The sequence below is a fragment of the Thermobia domestica genome, chromosome 3, assembly GCF_964235325.1.
Source record: "Thermobia domestica chromosome 3, izTheDome1.hap1.1, whole genome shotgun sequence".
NCBI classification, from domain to species: Eukaryota; Metazoa; Arthropoda; class Insecta; order Zygentoma; family Lepismatidae; genus Thermobia; species Thermobia domestica.
In genome coordinates this window covers 34,459,949-34,478,971 of record NC_137456.1, presented here as the reverse complement: position 1 = coordinate 34,478,971, position 19,023 = coordinate 34,459,949, and positions in this window count along the sequence as shown.

The following is a 19,023-nucleotide window of genomic DNA, read 5'->3' as shown; positions in this document are numbered from 1 at the left end:
TATTTCAAGCATATTTGTCAATAATTACATCATTACATGTATTTGTAAAAGCATTCTTTACGGAACAAAAAGGAAATAAACATTGAATAAAAAGTTGTGGTTCCTGTATTAATTAAGTCTTTACATTTTAAAGACAAAATAAAGAAAAATATACATATATTCCACTCCAACTTCCTTACTTACATCAGCCCATGTTTTGTTCACGACCTGTCGTTTGTGGTAATCTGCACGAGCTTGGTTCCAAAATGGAACTTTATCAAAAATAAAACAATGTATTAAAGCATAAACATTATTTCCAACTTTATTTTTATTTTATTTTAATCTCCGCAACTCGCAACGCCGTCTAATTTCACGCAAATCAAACTTTTTCTCTCACGTAGATCTAAATTCCTCTGCAGACGACTCTCCATTCGCACGAATTCAGACGAACAATCCCAGAACGTTGGGATAGTTCGCATTCACAACTTTTTGTCGGTTTTCGCAATTCGCAGGTCGGAACTAGTAGAGGCACTAATATTTATTTACACGTACAGTGAAATTCGCATTCGCCTTCGCATTCACATTCGAAGGCAATGGATGCGCGGCCTAAAAGCAATTTACAATAATGGTTGGTACCTTTAACAAGATTGTGGGTGTCTAAGGATACAGAAGAAAACAATTTTCGAAGCATAATTTTAGAAAATATAGCATAATTTAAAGTATATTGTACAATTCTTGAAAGTTCTGTTTAACTGAAAGTTTAGCATACTGTATTAATATTTATTAAACCAATATTTATAATGCAAAAACATTGAGACAATAACAATGCAAGAATAAAAAGCTTCTTTTTATTTCTGTGAACTTTTCGGTGTAATCCTTTAATGTAGAGAAAAGAAGAAAGCAAAAGAAAAAACTTTCCGCCAACAATGAATAGCATACAAGAACCCCACACAATATTGTTATGTGTACCTCTTGAAATTGAGCACTTTCTGCACTTTTTCGTTCTATCTTTTAATTTTCCTTTCTGTATATATGCACCTCTAGGGCGCACACTAGTGATTAAAAACCTGAATCGAGTAATGTATATCTTGTTACAGTGCATGAAGTAGAAAGTTCATTAAATATGAAAGAAGCTGCTTGCATAAAATACTTAAAAATAGATCAAGATATATAGAATATTTAATGTATAGTAAATATTTTACATCATACATGAGTAATGTAAAATGATGATTGAAACAAACAATAAAGCATAATTTGGGAAAAATAAAGCATAACAAAGAATAAAGCATAATATGGCTTCTCTAATAATAAGTGTTGTATGAAGAAATCCAGTGCATGCCATTGTCAAATTGATCTATCCATGCGTTTACTATGTGGCAGATTAATGCTCAAACTTTCTTGTTTGAGCATCTGGTTTTCTAATTTAGCGCTTTTGCCGGTAAATTTTAGTTATAGTTCTTTCTTGTGATTTTTTTTTAAACTTCAGCACTGAAAATAGGAAATAATGTATATTCGATTTAACTGGTAATGGAACTTTCATTGTATCTAACAAATAGCAATTGCAGAATTGGTTAACTTGTTTTCTTCGTATTGGATCAACATCGTTTTATACATTAAATAACTTTTGTGTATTTATCGAGTTTTGTAATTTTCGGTTTCACATTTTGTTTTATTTAGAGATTACATACTTTTTTTCTGAAACTTTATTCTGAGCATTCAATATTCATAGGATGGGCTTATAATAACTTAATTTACGAGTACAAGGATTTACTTTTGGAAAGAGATATATAGAGATGTGCTTTCCCTTATTGCAAATTATAATAATAGTAAGTGTATGAAATTAAATTGCTTAATTCCTAATAAAATGTATTGTCAGAATGTTGATTTTTTTGTTAGTAATCGTTATTAATTAGTGCTCTCCTTAAATATTTTGCTTCAAAACAATGAGGTGACATCTACCATTTTGAGTAGAAATATACGAAAAGCTGCTGAAAAATTCGTAGCCCACCCCACAAGGAGTGCACATGGAATGGTGAAATATTAGTACTTCTACATACTTCCCGAAAGATTCAATAAGCTTCCTTGTATTATCTGTCAGGAAAGTAAATGTACACCTGTTTTTTGAGTCTGGCATTCCTGCGCTTCATACAAGGAGAGTATGAGAATTAAATCAATCAAATGTTTACTGAGGGACAAGAAGAAAAGTCTAATTTGAATAAGACATTGCAGAGGGGCACAAGCTGTGAATACGAATAGTGCATAGTGTAAATAAAGGGCGACACAGAAAGAGAAAGCCAGAAACATAAAATACAAATACAACAAATATGCCAACAACTAAGCGATTACCAAGTAGCGAACATGGTGTAGTGATTAACGCGCTGGATCACAAATCCAAAGAACAGTGGCTCAAGTCTGCCCCAAGTAGTATGTTTTTATTTTTTTCAATAATACATACAGTACATGTAAGGTGGTAAAAGAGGGCGTATTACCCGTTTAATATGTTAAGTGAAAACGGGTTAAAAATTTCAGTGAAATTTATTGGGGAAGTGAGACAATCAAAATAAGGAAGCAAGTATATTTAATCAGGGACTGTATCAGAGGGTGTGACCTGGAAATTTTCCCGAATTTCGCCCATGTGAATCTCTACGATAGGCAAATTTCTCCAGAAATGTGCGTATGCGCAGAGAGAGGGATTCTCCCGGAACTGAGAATGTGACGCTTCCATTCAAATCAACGAGATGACAAATAGACTCTTACATAATAAGAATGCCGAATACAAACAGCCATAAAACAGCAAAGCAATAATGGCAAGCGTTATCACCTAAGGTTCCAAGATCTGAACAACATATCACTAATATCCCGTATGCCAAAATATTGTGACTTACACAACTCCACCTTACCCCAAATGAAAACAATCACAAGTTTTGGGATGAGGGACCATATTAAGACTACAATTTAAACTATATAAGTAGACTTTTAGCAGTTTCGTATTCAGTTATTTTTTTTCCAAACCAGTTCTATTGATATTCAAGACAGCAAAAGCACTATATTTGTTAACGACAAAGCGAAGTTATTGCAACACTATGTTACACAGTGAATCATGCATATTAAACTCGTGAGCTATGCAGAGGCTAACCACCGAGGCACGCTGAATAACGCCTGAAGGAAGCAGTAAGGACAGATAGCGATACAGTGAACGTAACAAGCAATGCATTACAGAGATTTCAAGAGAAAAAAAAAGAAAGATCATGCTGTAGTTCTAACTTCCATTTCCCCATCAAAGTTACATGCTAGACTATTATACAATTCCATTACACTTAATCCAAAGCCTTCAAACAACTTTGTTCTACGAAGGAAAACGTAGAACACTACACTTATAGATAAACCATACATAGATAGTTAAGTAGTAATAGAGGAATGCAATTAACCCCACATAATATAGATTGTCTAAATATACACTGGTTTCAAACAATTAGACACAGAACAAACATTCACAATACCATTATAACCTATCATATTTTAATTCCACTTCACAAGTGGTAGAATGAAAACCGTAGACTTACCGTGGAATGAAAACTGTAGAAAATAGAATGATTTTTTAAAAAAATTACAATTATAAACACAAGTTATTGAAGGAAAAAATGACGTATGATCCCAATTAAAAGATGATCCGAGGTCGTATTTCGGGAAATAACTTGATAATGAGTTGAAAACAGAATTTAATAAAAGGAATGCTTTTTGTGCGCTAGACACAACATGGTTGCCTGTTTCGTCTCGTCATGTTAAAATGTCCTGTTTTAGAGAAGCGAGAAAAATCCCGTGTTTCGTCTTGTGCACTGGCGGATCTACCTCCGGGGCGAGGGGCCTAGGCCCCTCATCTGCAAATTGAGGAAAATAATTTAAGCTATTATTTATATAGTTTTGAAACTTTATAGTAAGGTCATGATATACTTATCATAGTATAAATTCAGGAAGACCCCAGTTTTAATCTTCTAGATCCGCCAGTGGCCTCGTGGCTATCCCGGTGTCATTTTGTGTTTCCGAAACGAGACAAATTGTTATCTAGTCTCCTTTCGTCTAATTTTCTTTCGTAAACCTCATAATAATAGAAGTAAAATTGGAGGCCATGCGGCTTCGAAATATAACGAAGTTTACAAGTTAGAATTGATAATCGGCCAAGAGAAGGCTATGGAATGCTTTCAAGACATTTAAAACACGACGAGTCCAGACAAGGACCTGTCACGTCTCGTCTAGAAAAAGGAGACGAGGCAGACGCTTTGTCTCGTTTCGTCTCGGATTTAACAAAACCTATATTGTCTTGTCCATGCTGAATTAGAAGCCTCTCACCAGAGGTGAAGTAGATCGTGGGCCGTGGGTCAACAGAACGTGGTCCACTGCAACCCACCATCCACCGTGACCCACCATAAACCAGCGACCCACCATAAAATACATACCCACTACGACCCACCGACACACTCTACTTAGTGCATCCTGTTGACCCACGACCCAGTAACCGACTTACACATCTTGACCCACATGTCTCACTTGACACAAGACCCACTTCAATTCTGGTCTTCTCATGCAACATCCTAAGCTAAATATTGCTAAGTTCAGCCCTGATGTTTGGAACGAACCGGTGATGTTCCTGTAATGATATTTCCACCAAAGTGCATGACTAAGGAAATTTATTCGATTATCTGGAGACAATTTAGTGACCATTAATGAACTAAATAACATACAATGGAGTAAAGTTACAGAAATGATATCGTATTATACAATAATTTCGCCGTGCAAGTTCAATAATAATAATAATAATAATAATAATAATAATAATAATAATAATAATAATAATAATAATTTTCATTGATCCTGCGCGAAAAGTGAAAATTAAACCAATCACATGTGTAGTTAAGGTAAGGAGAAAAGCCTAAATTGAATAAGACATTGAAGCGGGTCACAAGCTGTAAATAAGAATAGTGCATGTTGTAAATAAAGGACGACACCGAAAGAGAAATCCAGAAACAGCAGGTATACGGAGAAAAAGAGTAGAAATTGTTGAAGTGGAAACATAAAATACAAATACGAATAGGAATGAGCACGATTTGAGCCAAAATTCGACTCGACTCGAGTTCAATTCGAGTCTAGTCAAAGGTAATTTTCTTGAGTTGAGTTCCGAGCCAAGTCGCTGTTTTCGAGGTCGAGTTTCGAGTTGAGTCGAATTTGATAATGGCTCGGTCGCTCGTTCAGCTCGTTTTAACTCGTTTTGAAATAATGGCCTGATTAGACTGGAAAGCGAAAGCAATGAGAAATGTAAGCAGTGATGTGAAATACTTTTAGTGTTGTTCACGACAGGGGTGCATCTCGTCTCGTAATTTTAGAGCATCTCGTGGGGCAATTTAAGTGTATCTCGTTTCGTCTGGATAACGAAAGGACAAGAGTTTTTTTTTATTACGAGACAGCCTCAAATGTCGTAATCACCAATATAAGTATATACTGTAGTTCTTAAAATCATGGCTGAGACCTGCACGGTCGAATTCTTGAGCCCAAGCAGAAGACCAACCCGGGTAGTGATACCAACCGGCTCGGCTCGTATCAACTGAGCGAACAGCTCGAGTCAGCTCGGTTGAGATGAGCCATCAGCTCGGCCCAATTGAGCCGATGACCTGAGCCGGTTGGGATGGTTACCTACTCGGCTCATGTAAACCGGTTCGTGCCAGCTAAGTTGAAACTATTCCATCGGCACGGCTCGTCTCAGCTCAACTAAGCCGATGGCTCAAATCCGCTCTGTTGGGTGAGCTGTTGGCTCGGCTCACTTCTCAGTTCGGTTCGGTAGTGAATGAGCTGTAAGCCTAGTCGTTCGAGCCTAAACCTGGTCCCAGCTGTCTTGAACATGCTTGGCTGAAGCCTATAACTTTTAACAATTTTCGGCTCGAGCCCAAATACTTGCCCCTTCGGAACTCAGACCCAGAACGTGACCGATGTCGTTGCCTCCTGAAGACTTCCCGACGACCGAGATCGACAGTCATATAGATTTTACTATTCAGATGCTAACCGCATATCTTTTAAAGATTATACACGGTGTTGATATAATAATAATAATAATAATAATAATAATAATAATAATAATAATAATAATAATAATAATAATAATAATAATAACAATAATAATAATAATAATAATAATAATAATAATAATAATAATAATAATAATAATAATAATAATAATAATAATGGCATTAAAAGTTTTAAACTTGCCCTAAAACATGGCAAAACATACTTAAGAGTAGAGATTTAGGGGAAAGGGTTCCGTACCTTCAAGACACACCTCTGAACTACCAAAATTTTAAACTACAGCATTCCACTGAAGTTTCATGTAGAAAGTATTTTACTGCGTGTTTTAAGGAAAATAACTGTAATAAAAATAACTGAACATCACGCAACAGTAAGGCGTATAATAAACTCATTTCTAGGATATGCAGAAGTAAATATAAAAGCTTTGCTACAAAAATACCTACACCGACTATAGTTCAATGAGCTCTGAAAAACAATGTAATGTAATAGCCTATGAGATTCAGTCTGCAGAGCAATTGTTACTTAAAGAATGGACATACACTATTTCGAGAATCGAGGCAAGACGGGAAAGGTTTACGATACTTTTCGTCTCGTCTCGATTCTCATCTCCAAAGCGAAACGAAAATTTTGAGATAGCCTTGTCCCGTCTCGAATGTAAAATGTTAATTCTCATGTTATTTTGTTTGTTTTAGAAACGAGATGAGAAATTCCGCTTCCCGTGGGCAACATTAAACCAAACCGAGATATTATTTCCCAATCTCACGTTTCTGCTTGTATTGGTATGACCGAAGCGATAATTATCTCCTAACTTTTAATCTATTACGAGATAAAAATTATTATTAGTTTATTATTATTACTAGATCTATTATTATTCTTGAAGATTTGATACTTCAAGTATTGAAACATCCGAGTATTCAAATATCTGAATATAATAAAACGTATGTCATCGCCGATCAATCGCCATCAAAAATCCTAAAGTAAAAAATGCGACGTGGATTCACACAAGCACCTTGACCACTGAACCGCGATCGCTACGCGGTAAACGATTCGTCCTTCGTCTGGTTAAGTTAGGTTTCTTTGTCTCCGCTTGCAAACTTGTGTGTTATATTTCTTCGATTCAAAATGTCCTTCGTATTTCTCTTATGATGTCGGAAAAGTTTTCATTAATAACTTGAGTTGTTCTTAAGCCGTTGGTTCACAAGTTTGTTTTTTCTCCACACGAAACTACAGATATGACAGATGGAATTCTCATACTCTCCATTTCTTTTAAGCAGTCGCCATTATTTGGTCAAAGACTTATTTCCGCCACGATTCATATTAAACAAAATAAATCTATTTTTCGAAAGCGGAACTTGCACTTTGCGGATTTCGGAAAATTATGGAATTCAGTTAAACTCCTGAGTTCAGAAGAATTCCGGAGCTCGGAAAGAATTCGGAATTTACAAAATTCCGGAATTTTGAAAAACTTGGGATTTCGAAAAAAATCGGAATTTTCCGAATTCCGGAATTTGTCCGGTTTTACTTTCGGGAGTCCGGAAAGTAAAAATTCAGAATTGGCCATCCCTAGTTTATACACAACCTTTCAGAACACTAAGCTAGTAGTTGTCTACAAAGAAAGAAGTAATGCAAAGCATTTTGTGTCCTCCAGTACGTCATGTATTAAAATCCGACAGGAGTTTCAGTATCTAACCAGAAATTGCATCTATCTAGCTACCGGAAACTGAGGTATGAAGAATTGTAATGTGCATTATCCCTTTGTGTCTTATACAACCCTGCAAGCCACTGAATATCTAAACGGCTTTCGTTAAATCCAAGTTATAGTACTCACAGTTACATCCACTTGTGTCTATATTATCGTGTTACTAAATCTTACTATATGACAGCGTTAGTAAGTCTTTCTCTGATCTCCCGTAAAGTTGCGATACGATTTACTACAGGATACAGAACGAATTATCAATTTAACCAAGTTGTTGTATTACTACACATTTGCTTCCGCCTCCCTCAACTCTGGTCTATCTTCTTGACGCGACATATTTGCTTTTTATACCCCTTTCTTCCTTTACTGAACTAAACAGTAACTATTCTGAATTATGCCTCAGAATATTAGTTTATTATTATTACTAGATCTATTATTATTCCTGAAGATTTGATACTTCAAGTATTGAAACATCCGAGTATTCAAATATCTGAATATAATAAAACGTATGTCATCGCCGATCAATCGCCATCAAAAATCCTAAAGTAAAAAATGCGACCTGCACATGCCTCATAGATAAATATTTCTGATGCCAATAGTTTTAGTTTTGTGTAAGGAATGTTCTTTTTCTTATTCCCAGCGTTACCTTTTTATTACATTACATGAAGAGCATGTACGTCTAAATATTTTATGTATTACATAGAATGTAGGTTTAGCTCTTCCAGCAAAGAAGGAGCATGTGATAATAGTATACAACCCACAGAAGTGATAGCTGGCAATACAGTGGTCGTAATCCCTAACGACACAGGGGGTGAGCGGTGCCCTGCCCGCTGGTCTAGAGGCTAGCACGTACGCCTTTGGTGTATGGTGTCCCGGGTTCGATTCCCGGCGTGAGAGCATTTGTGATTTTTATCTGTCCTCGATGTTTCTGTATTCGTGTCCCTGTCGTTGTAAGTTATTAGAAAAAGCAAGTTAAACGAGTGAAGCAAGTAAAATTAGCAATAAGTAAGTCACTGAAGCACGTTCGGTGAGTCAGTTAAAAAATGGACAAAGCACTGGCTTTTCGCGCCGTCCATGCGAGTTGGAATCTATTTCGGCTTGGTTTTTTATCCATTTTAGAGAAAGTATTGTTTCTTTTCGCTATAGGTAGTCACTCCTTTCGTATTTTTCGCCGTCCTTCACAGTAACTGGCTATTCTTATTCTTTCTACGAATAATGAATCTTCTCTTTGGTTTCATGTCAAACATGCACACGTAATGAAAAGACGCTGTTAATATAAATAATAATAATAATAATAATATTAATAATAATAATAATATGAAATATTACTAGCTAACTCGTGTGTGTATTTCGACAATATAATTTTATATTATTATTTGGAAATAAGTAAAGCTGGCTGGTGCCCCCCCCCCCCAATTTTTTCGATGCGCCTTATGGATCCACGGTGTCTAACATTGGTCCCATCCCACTATCACCTCCTGTTATCTCGATATAAGTTATCGACATTTTGGCTAAAGAGGGCTCTGCCGTGGCCCCATGACTCCCCATGACAATGACTCTTCGTTCATTTTGCATTGAAATCGCTTATTTTTCTGAGTACTATGCATGCATACTGTCCAACGTTGCTCCCATCATTTTACAATTTTCCGTTCTTTCGATATAAATTGCTAATATTTTGTTTGTAAGGGAGGTATAGCGTTACGTCTGAAGAAGAATTGAGAATGATATTAGAAGAAAACTTAGTGAATCAGTGAAGGTTACGTTCCCTACTTTAAGAGATAGAATTTTCGCCCCATTCATCACTTCTAGAGTTCAATTCATCTTCTCAACCATGGTCTCAATGATGAAATGTGCATTATAACCCTTCGAGTTGTGTGCAATGCATGTTACTGATTTAATGTTCGACGTGGTTTTTGTAAATGTTTAGAAAGTTCTCTATTATATTTTCTTCATCAAATATTTTTCTCTTTTTCCACAAACAATAAATCATCTTTTATTTCGTTGTCTTTATAACAACTGTTACGTACATGCTGACTAACCAAGACAATAGGTATATGGTCATATATATTTGTGTCATCCTCTTCTATTTTCGTATCTTGTGTACATTCAATATCATAAAATACAATCATAGCTTTCTTCTCCATGATTTTTTCGTTGGGTTTTTATTTTACTCTTCTTTCATTCATGATTAGGTTGTACTGTATTATAGCAAATATTGCAACACATTTGTCCACATACATGAGATCCTTCTTCTTTCACTACATAAATTTGAAACACTGGGCACAACATTTCACAATGGAACATAAAGGATTTTCATTTTGATAAGGAGCTGACTCGTAATAATCGTAGCATGAATGGCCATTACAATCATTGCACGTAATATGGGCTTATTTAAAGTCACATGGTGGCTTCTGATGACAACGATAAAATACAGCTGTACAATGTTTCAAATGTTCATGCTTCGTTGTATATTCCTTATGACAGCTTTGGCAATAATATCCGCAGCTAAAATATGTTGTTAAGCTTTCAATTACGTTGTAATGATTATCTATGAAAAGTAAATTTAAAGGTGTTCTCTCGATATCACTTGGTGGTGCTTCGAACATGACACCACTTCCTGAGAATCCCCTATACACTGTGGTTTTATAGCCCTTTAAATATTCCTGAAGTTTACGAATTTTAAGAATTCCATCACCATTACTAAGATCTACATCGGATGCCTCACACAGATCTTCTGCTTCTTTTTCTATTATATATTTATATTGGTTTACATATCTTTTGAATTTGATTTGATTTCCTCCCTTGTAGTTTTTCTAATCCTATGCCAACGACGATTGCGTGCTCTAAACATCTTGTACCCGTGTTCTTAATTGTGGTAATACCATGTTTTGCCATTATATCTTAATCGGTATTCATAACATGTTGTTTCAAACGACCTTGTCCTCGTGGCATACGTACATGATGATAATTCACCATACAATCTTCATTTATAAGAAAAGGCGCATTATTTTACAGTTCTTTCTCAAAACTTGTCCATAGAACTTCTACTGAGAGATTTCTTGCTTCTCTGAACGACAACAAAAAAGGGCCATGCCCTTCTTTCTCATTTGTGATTGTCATTCCTACGTAATCTTGTTGATCCACATTACGTAGCAAATAATCTATTAGAGCTCGTAGACTTGTTTCAAATGCAGTACAAGGATTTTCATCTTCACGCACGGGGCCTAGACGGAATCTTAGCATTTTATCTTCCATGTTGTATCTTCTGTATTGTCTTCTACGTTTTTGTATTATATGAAATCTATTGTTATCATGATTACGCCTGTTACTTTCAAATCCCACTTGTACATTTGTGTTTCGTTCTGCTTGAAATACAGACAGCAATTCATCCATTCTTTTTTCTATTTCGTCTAAATCCACTTCTATTTCTTCATGTTCAGTGTTAGTCTTTCCTAATATTTCTATAAATAATGAATATATTTCTTCCTATTCATCTTCTTTTCCAACAGTGGGAAACAAATTGTTAAGCCAATTTTGAAGCTCATTTTCGTAAAATTCTTCTTCTTCTGTCTTCTTCTCTTCCTCATTGTAAGCATCTTCTATTATTTGCGAAAACATAAGATTTAGCAACTCTTCTTCTTAATTTGTCATTTCTTTGACGTCTTGTTCTTCTTGTTCCTATTCTTTTATAGGATTGGGCAATAAATTGGTAAGCCAATTTTGTAGCTCATTTTCGCAAAACTCTTCTTCTTCTTTATTTTTTCTTCCTCATTCTAAATCTTTTATATTATCTACGAAAATGTAAGATTTAGCAACTCTTCTTCTTCTTCACTTGTCCTTTCTTCGACGTCTTCTTCTTCTGGTTCTTTTTGTAACCGTTTTTTAATTTCTTCAATACAAGCTGATGCTTCCTCTTCCTCTTCTTGTGTCATCATTCTATTACATCCACTTTCTAATATTTCTATTTGTTCTTCATCATCATCTTCTACTTCTTCTGCAATTTTAATTTCATTCACTGCATGTCTATCTTCTTCTTCTTCTTCTTTGGCACTGGTGATCATCTCTTTTTCTTCTTCTGCTATTTCCATTTCATTAACTAGATCTGTTCCTTCTTTTTCTTCTTGAGCAATTGCATCTTTTGGTAATCTTGCTTCTTCCTTCTGTGTTCCTTTCTTCTTCCTTTCATCATCTTCTTCCTTATGGACTTGTTTCTTCCTCTTATGATGACCATGTTCTTCTTATATCCCGATTACGTCATGTATTTCCCTTAGAAGAAATTCCATCTCTTTATTTACTAGGTCTCTTCTTCTTTTTCTATGTCAATAATAAAGGCCGTAATCTCTTTTAATAATTCTTGTGTACTCTTCTTGTTTTCCATTTTTTATTCCCCTAGATGTATATACGTAATTGAAAAAGGACATTTTCCTATATGTATGTATATGCAACTATTTATACACGATATATAAGTATTATGTAAAACGGAATATATATATATATATATATATATATATATATATATATATATATATATATATATATATATATATCAATTCGTTATACGGAAAGACAGAAATTTCAAGGAAACGTTTCAAGTAGTTGAAATAATTTTATAAAACTTTTTTTGTATTCCACGGGAGTGGAACAAATGTATGTTCACAGTTTGCTTCTAGTGTGTTGTCTAATGCACAAAGGTTCTGTAGATTATATTTATATTTATTCTTTCAGAGTTTCAACGACTTCGAAAAATATGTATTTGACACTAATATCGTCCGTTTTACAGCGTAAGGAGCGTATTTGTGGGACATTAAACTGAAAGATTTCATCTCTCTCTCTTACGAGGTATGATGTCTGAATGATTGCGAAAACTATCACTTAACTCAGTATGATGTTCTTATCCCGTATAAAATAAGGAAACTTAATTTAGACGGCCGTTCAAAACTTTTGTGGCCCCTTGATCTAAGATCCAATATATTGTGAATGAAAATTGTTGTGACCAACAATCCAAGATCCAATATATATTTCAATCAAAAATTATCTGGAGAACTACATGTAGTGTAACCAGATCCACGATTTCACAGCTAGACACCACTTCATACCCTTGGATGGTGTGCTACTGAGTTCGTAGTTTCATTACTGAACACTGCGATCCCGAACACTATGGATTTGACACTAATATTGATCATTTTGAATTATTGTTACTTGTCTCGATATCACCCCTGAGGACCACAACTTCAACCTCCCTTAGATGATGTGTTAATGATTCCAGAGTTTCGTTACTGAACACAATGGACCTGAAAACTATGTTTTTGACAGTAATATCGAGCATTTTGAATTATTTTACGTGTTTTGATATCACCCCTAGAGACCCCCTCTACTTCAACACCTTAGATAATGTGTTAATTCGTTCAGAGTTTCATTAATAACACACAATGACTCCTAAAACTATGTATTTGACACTAATATCGAGCATTTTAAAATATTTTTACATGTTTCGATATCACCCCCTGGGACCTTCTACTTCAACCCCTTAGATAATTTCTTAATAAGTTCGAAGTTTCATTACTGAACACAATTGCCCCGGAAACTATGGATTTGACACTAATACCGATCATTTTAAATTATTTTTACACGTTTTAATATTACTCCTGGGCGACCCCCACTAGATGTTGTGTCAGTGAGTACGGAGTTTCACATCTGAACAAAATGGCCCCGAAAATTATGGATTTGACACTAATATTGTTAATATTGAATTATTTTACGTGTTTTAATATCATCCCTGGAAACCCCCTACTTCAACCCCTTAAATAATGTGTTAATGCGTTCGAAGTTTCATTACTGAACACAACGTCCCCGAAAACTATGGATTTGACACCAATACCAATCATTTTAAATTATTTTTATAATTTTTCGGTAATCAACCCCCTATTACTTTGGGATCTTCCTTACCTCATGAAAATTAAGATAAGTTTGAAAGTAACGTGAACTCGAGTTTACCATCTTCCCAGAACGCTTCGTCTTAATGTAAGACCATGACCAAATTTTGATAACATTTCGGCTCCCTTGTCTGACCCCATATATCACAGACAGATAGGCAAACACACATACACTTTATTTATAATTATCATATTATATTGTCAATGGCTAAACACACATATCTTCACTTCGTCCTGGTCTGAGACCACAACCAAATTTTGATAACTTTTCGGCTCCCTTGTCTGACCCCCAGATCACAAATAGACACACACACACACACACACATACAGGGGGCCGCGGTGGCTCGGTGGTAGAGCGTTCACCTCTGGTGCTTGGGCTCCCGGGTTCGATCCCAGCCCCCGCTAAGTGAACTTTGTGGTGGACAAACACCGTGTGCGTGGGTTTTCTTGGGGTTCTCCCGTTTCCTCCCACTTTCTTCATTCCACCATTTCACTCATTACTCATCATCACCGTCTCCTTTAGCCTAACCGGCATAAGCGTGGGACGTAAAACTCAAATTTTTTTACACACACATACACACACACAGTCAGACAGATATACGCTTTTATTTATATTTCATACGTATATGGACATAGTTCATTGTTAAAACATTTATGGGATGTCAAACGATCATTGCATGGTGTCATTCCAATCATTGCAATCAATCACACGCTGGCCCCGAGCACATACTACAGACAGACTGATAAACAGGTAGACAGGATGCGTTTCACATTTTATTTTATTATCATACACTTAGGGGGCACGGTGCCTTATTGCTTGGGGGTCCTTGGATCAATAGCAGCTCGTGTCGTCAATGTTTGCTGGCCCCGCTCGCACATGCTACAGACAGATAGACAAGCAGGTAGACATGATATTACCAAAATTTAAAACACATAATATACCTAATCTTTTCGTAATATTATTTAACATACAATTACAAGTGCTATGTCTGTTATCGTTCAATGTTCACTATCTGTTGTATACAAGATCATCCAGGCGTTCCCACGACAGCTGTGACTGAGGTGAAATACGAATCGTCAGAACATGTACTCGGGCATCTTAACTGTTTGTTCTTGAAAACAGTGGCGGTTCCTGAGTATATGATATGGTAGTGCCAAAACGTACACAATAAATAAACGCCGTACATGTAAAGGCACAAATAACATCATTTTCTTACAGTCACACACACATACATGTATCTATCTATCTATCTATCTATCTATCTATATATATATATATATATATATATATATATATATATATATATATATATATATATATATATATATATAGAGAGAGAGAGAGAGCGTTATTTAGAGTGAAGTTGTTTGTGCCTACAGTAAAGTTATTATAAACATAAAGCAGATTTTGTCCAGATTGCGACCCCACACCAAATAACACGCGGAAAACAAAATAAAGGATTGGCTATATCACAACCACACATTCGAACTGTTTTTCAAATACATGTTCATGTTAAATTGGTGCAATCTTTCCTTATTACGGATCACTTACTTAACACACAATTTAAAATTAGGCATTTACTTTCCTAAATTTCCTGCTTCCAGTTAGTTTGTCGTCATATGATAGGGATGAAAACGGGCATTTCACTAAATTACTTGCCACATTCATCGTAATGTATTGTTCTGGTTTCACGAAAAGTAGTTACAAATATAGAGAAAGAAGAAAAACAGCACTACACTTAAATACAGGGTTTTCATATAGTCTGGACGGATTTAATTTGGTTATAATTTTCATAAAAATGCTCATAATGAAATCAAATATAGTGCAAACGGTAGCGGAAGGATTAATTTTTTACTTGGCAACACTGTTAGATAAGCGGCAACTCTGAACACGTTGAGAGAGGGAGAGGGAGAGCAAGGGTCAGTTTCTTACCAAATTCCATCCATTGTTGTTTCAATGTTGACTGTTAAAAGTAAGTTGTAAACTGTATTGGTGTGTGTGTCTTTTAAAGAAATAAATAAATGAAAAACTCCTCTGAGAAGACTATTTTTTACCGTATAAAAGATGGCGTCGGTGAAAGAGAAAGCGCAATGTGTTCTGTGGTACGCAGAGCTAAAATCACCAATTCTGGTGTGTTGAAAGTTCACCAAAGATTTCAAAAACCCGGCACCGACTGAGAGTGCAATCCGAAAGTGGCATGCTAAGTTCTTGGAGACAGGAAGCGTCCTGGACCGTCCTCAAAGTGGGAGGCCGCCAACATCGCCTGCAACAGTGAGCAGGGTAAGGGAAAGCATCATCAACAACGCGAATGTGTGAACGTAAATGGCGCCCAGTTGGAGGTGAATGAACTGAGCTGGTGCAGATTACAGGTAAAAATGTAATCCTTCCGCTACCGTTTGCACTTGATTTGATTTCAATATGAGCATTTTTATGTAAATTATAAGCGAATTAAATCCGTCCAGACTTTATGAAAACCCTGTACAGTACTCAGCATCAAAATTTTGCAAAAATCTATAATTGAGAAGTTACATACACATACCACATTCAACACCACAAACACTCAGGCGCACACCGCACAATGTGTTTATGTTTTAATCAGGGGGGATCATACCTGGGTTAATAACACAATAACGAAATAAACTCCAAATCGATTTTTAGGAGGGTCAAATCTAGATGGTACATATTGATATGTAATAAGTAAGTAGTTTGGAATCACTGCAATAGGAACAAGTGAATCAAGAGTCACGTGTTAGAATTCCAGGCGACCTAACTCCAAACCAAAACCCCCTTTCCTAGAGCATCAAAACATAAAACGAAACAAATCTCCCGCTTTGAGCCACCTTAAATCCTGGCACAAAACGCTAGTTATTTCTCCGTACTTTCCTCCTGCTCTCCGACTAATGCGCATGTGCACAAACCATTTTTGGAACAGTCGGGAGTGCACGGGAGAACTTGGCACGAATAGAGTAGAGATAGGCCTATGTACTCTAGCTTGCGAGTAATTCTGAGCGCATTCAATCATTGAGCGCGACTCAAACCAGCTTCTCGTGAGCAATGATGACGTTGCAAGTAAAGAATTGTGCATAAAATTAAAAAGTTTGTTATTCAGTAAGATGCAAATATTATTTATATTATTTTTGTATTATTTGTGGTAGTGCCACGGCACATTGGCTCCCCTTGAGCGGCCGCCGCTATTTGAAACTAAACACTTTTCAACATGGAATTCAATGTGCAACAAACAAAGAAAGAGAGAAAGAGAGAGAGAGAGAGAGAGAGAGCAGGAAACAGACATTCATATCTCATTCTGATTTGCATATATGTATGTGTGTGTGTGTTTTTTTAATGTTACGATTAGTTCTCATTATCACACACGATATAGCTATGAGTAAATACACTTTATAACTTGTTCTCTCGAGTGCCTTTATAACTAAATGAAGACATAACATACTATTTTATTGCTTGAAAAATACTCATGGACCGTAAGTTTTTTAGTAATATATTATTATTTCTAGGTTATTTTTACTTATCTCTTTTGATAAAATTCTCCGGTATTCACACTTATTCACAGCTAGCGATTCCAACGGAACACGATTCACCAAATACCCTATTAAAGTTTTTCAGGCGGAAGAGGGTCTGTTGCACACAGCTTCACTGTCCAATCTGAATTACAATTCTTCTTCTTTCCGGCCTAGACACAAACACATTAGTATATTAATTATTTTAAATGCACACACACACACACACACACACACACCTATACACGTATTTGCGTACTTGTGAGCTCCGAGTTGGGAGACCGACTTGTTGGAACCAAATGTGCATAAAAAACTAAAAGAGATGCAAAAACGTGAGTGAAATCAAAATGCATTAATTTTATTCACATTTGCGGTGGGAAAATACCTATGTCGCTATTTCTAACAGTTTCTTGGGAAACAAGTGTGGTGCTGTACTATATTTATTGGATCCTGGTGTCAATATCACCTGCAAGATATAAATGGTACCGGTACTAATAACATATCTGGATGATCTAATGTTACACACACACACACACACACACACACACACTATTAACATTCTTCTATAGAATTGCAGGTGTTATGAAGACCTCTACAGTGTTGCAATATTTCAGTTATCTACAGTGTAAAATAATAGCACAAAGTAGAAAAGTAGACGCAATTTTTGGGAAATAAGTCTACAAGAATTTAAAAATGTGTGAAAAGAAACTACATAGTTGTTTATATTTAAATTATCATATATTCGTCAAGTGAACTTACTACACTTCTCCTTAACCCTTAACAGGAAACGTTATTTTTTATCGCTTTCAGGAAATGTGTGTCTGTGGGACACGGACATATATAAAGCAATATCTTTCTTTAAAAAAAAAAACATATGTGTAATGTAAATTAATGAAACATTATATTTTGTACTTCGAGCAAAATATGATAAACATAATTCCGTTTTATTGACATATAAATTCGGAAAATATTTCAATATCTAAATAAAAATAGTACATACATTTAAAAACTCACAAATTTTAAGTTAGTATAATTCTACGCATTACTATCCTGCAAATATGCTATTTGTCCACATGTAGCTACCCTGCCCAAATGTGCTATTTGTCCAAAAGAGCTTGGAAACATTTGATGGATATGGTAGCTCTAAATAAAAGTCGTCCCAAAGTGTCTTGAAAATGGTGAATACATGTCGTCGTATCGTGATTTACAAATAGAACACAACATTAGAAGAGCAATAAGGGCTTTATCTTCAGATAGGTCAGTAGATCTGTAGTTTGACTTTATTCTACTTCAAATTTGTTTTGACCTTCTTCCAACGTCATGTTAAAATCTCTTGAATTACATCATCATCACATAAGGTAGACTAAATATCAACTTTGCTCGGATTTTTACTCCAGACTTCTTACATGGGTGGCTACACCAGGCATCTCCCTTACTATGTCTTGATGAAGAACCCTTCGGTTTCTTAGAGGTTCATTTGAATTCCAAACAAACCTGTTTTTACCTCTGTATCTAAGGCTTTCGTTATCACATGAAACCTGAGTAGGGCTGCTCACATTGACATTTCTGTTACTACTTGACCTCACACATTGCACTGTATCAAATTAGTATCACCCTCACTGTCAGTAGGTAATTCTTGAATTTCAGGGAAAAATTAGGGATCTTAATCAGAATCTACTGGAGACAACAACATAAAGTCCTCCTCCACTTTCAGCATTTTTGGAATTTTTTGCCGTGAAATAAGGATCTGCTGTATTTACAGTTTCTTTCTTATATTTGTTTATCGAAGTACTAGGTCTATATTTTGCAAATCCATATAATCTCAAA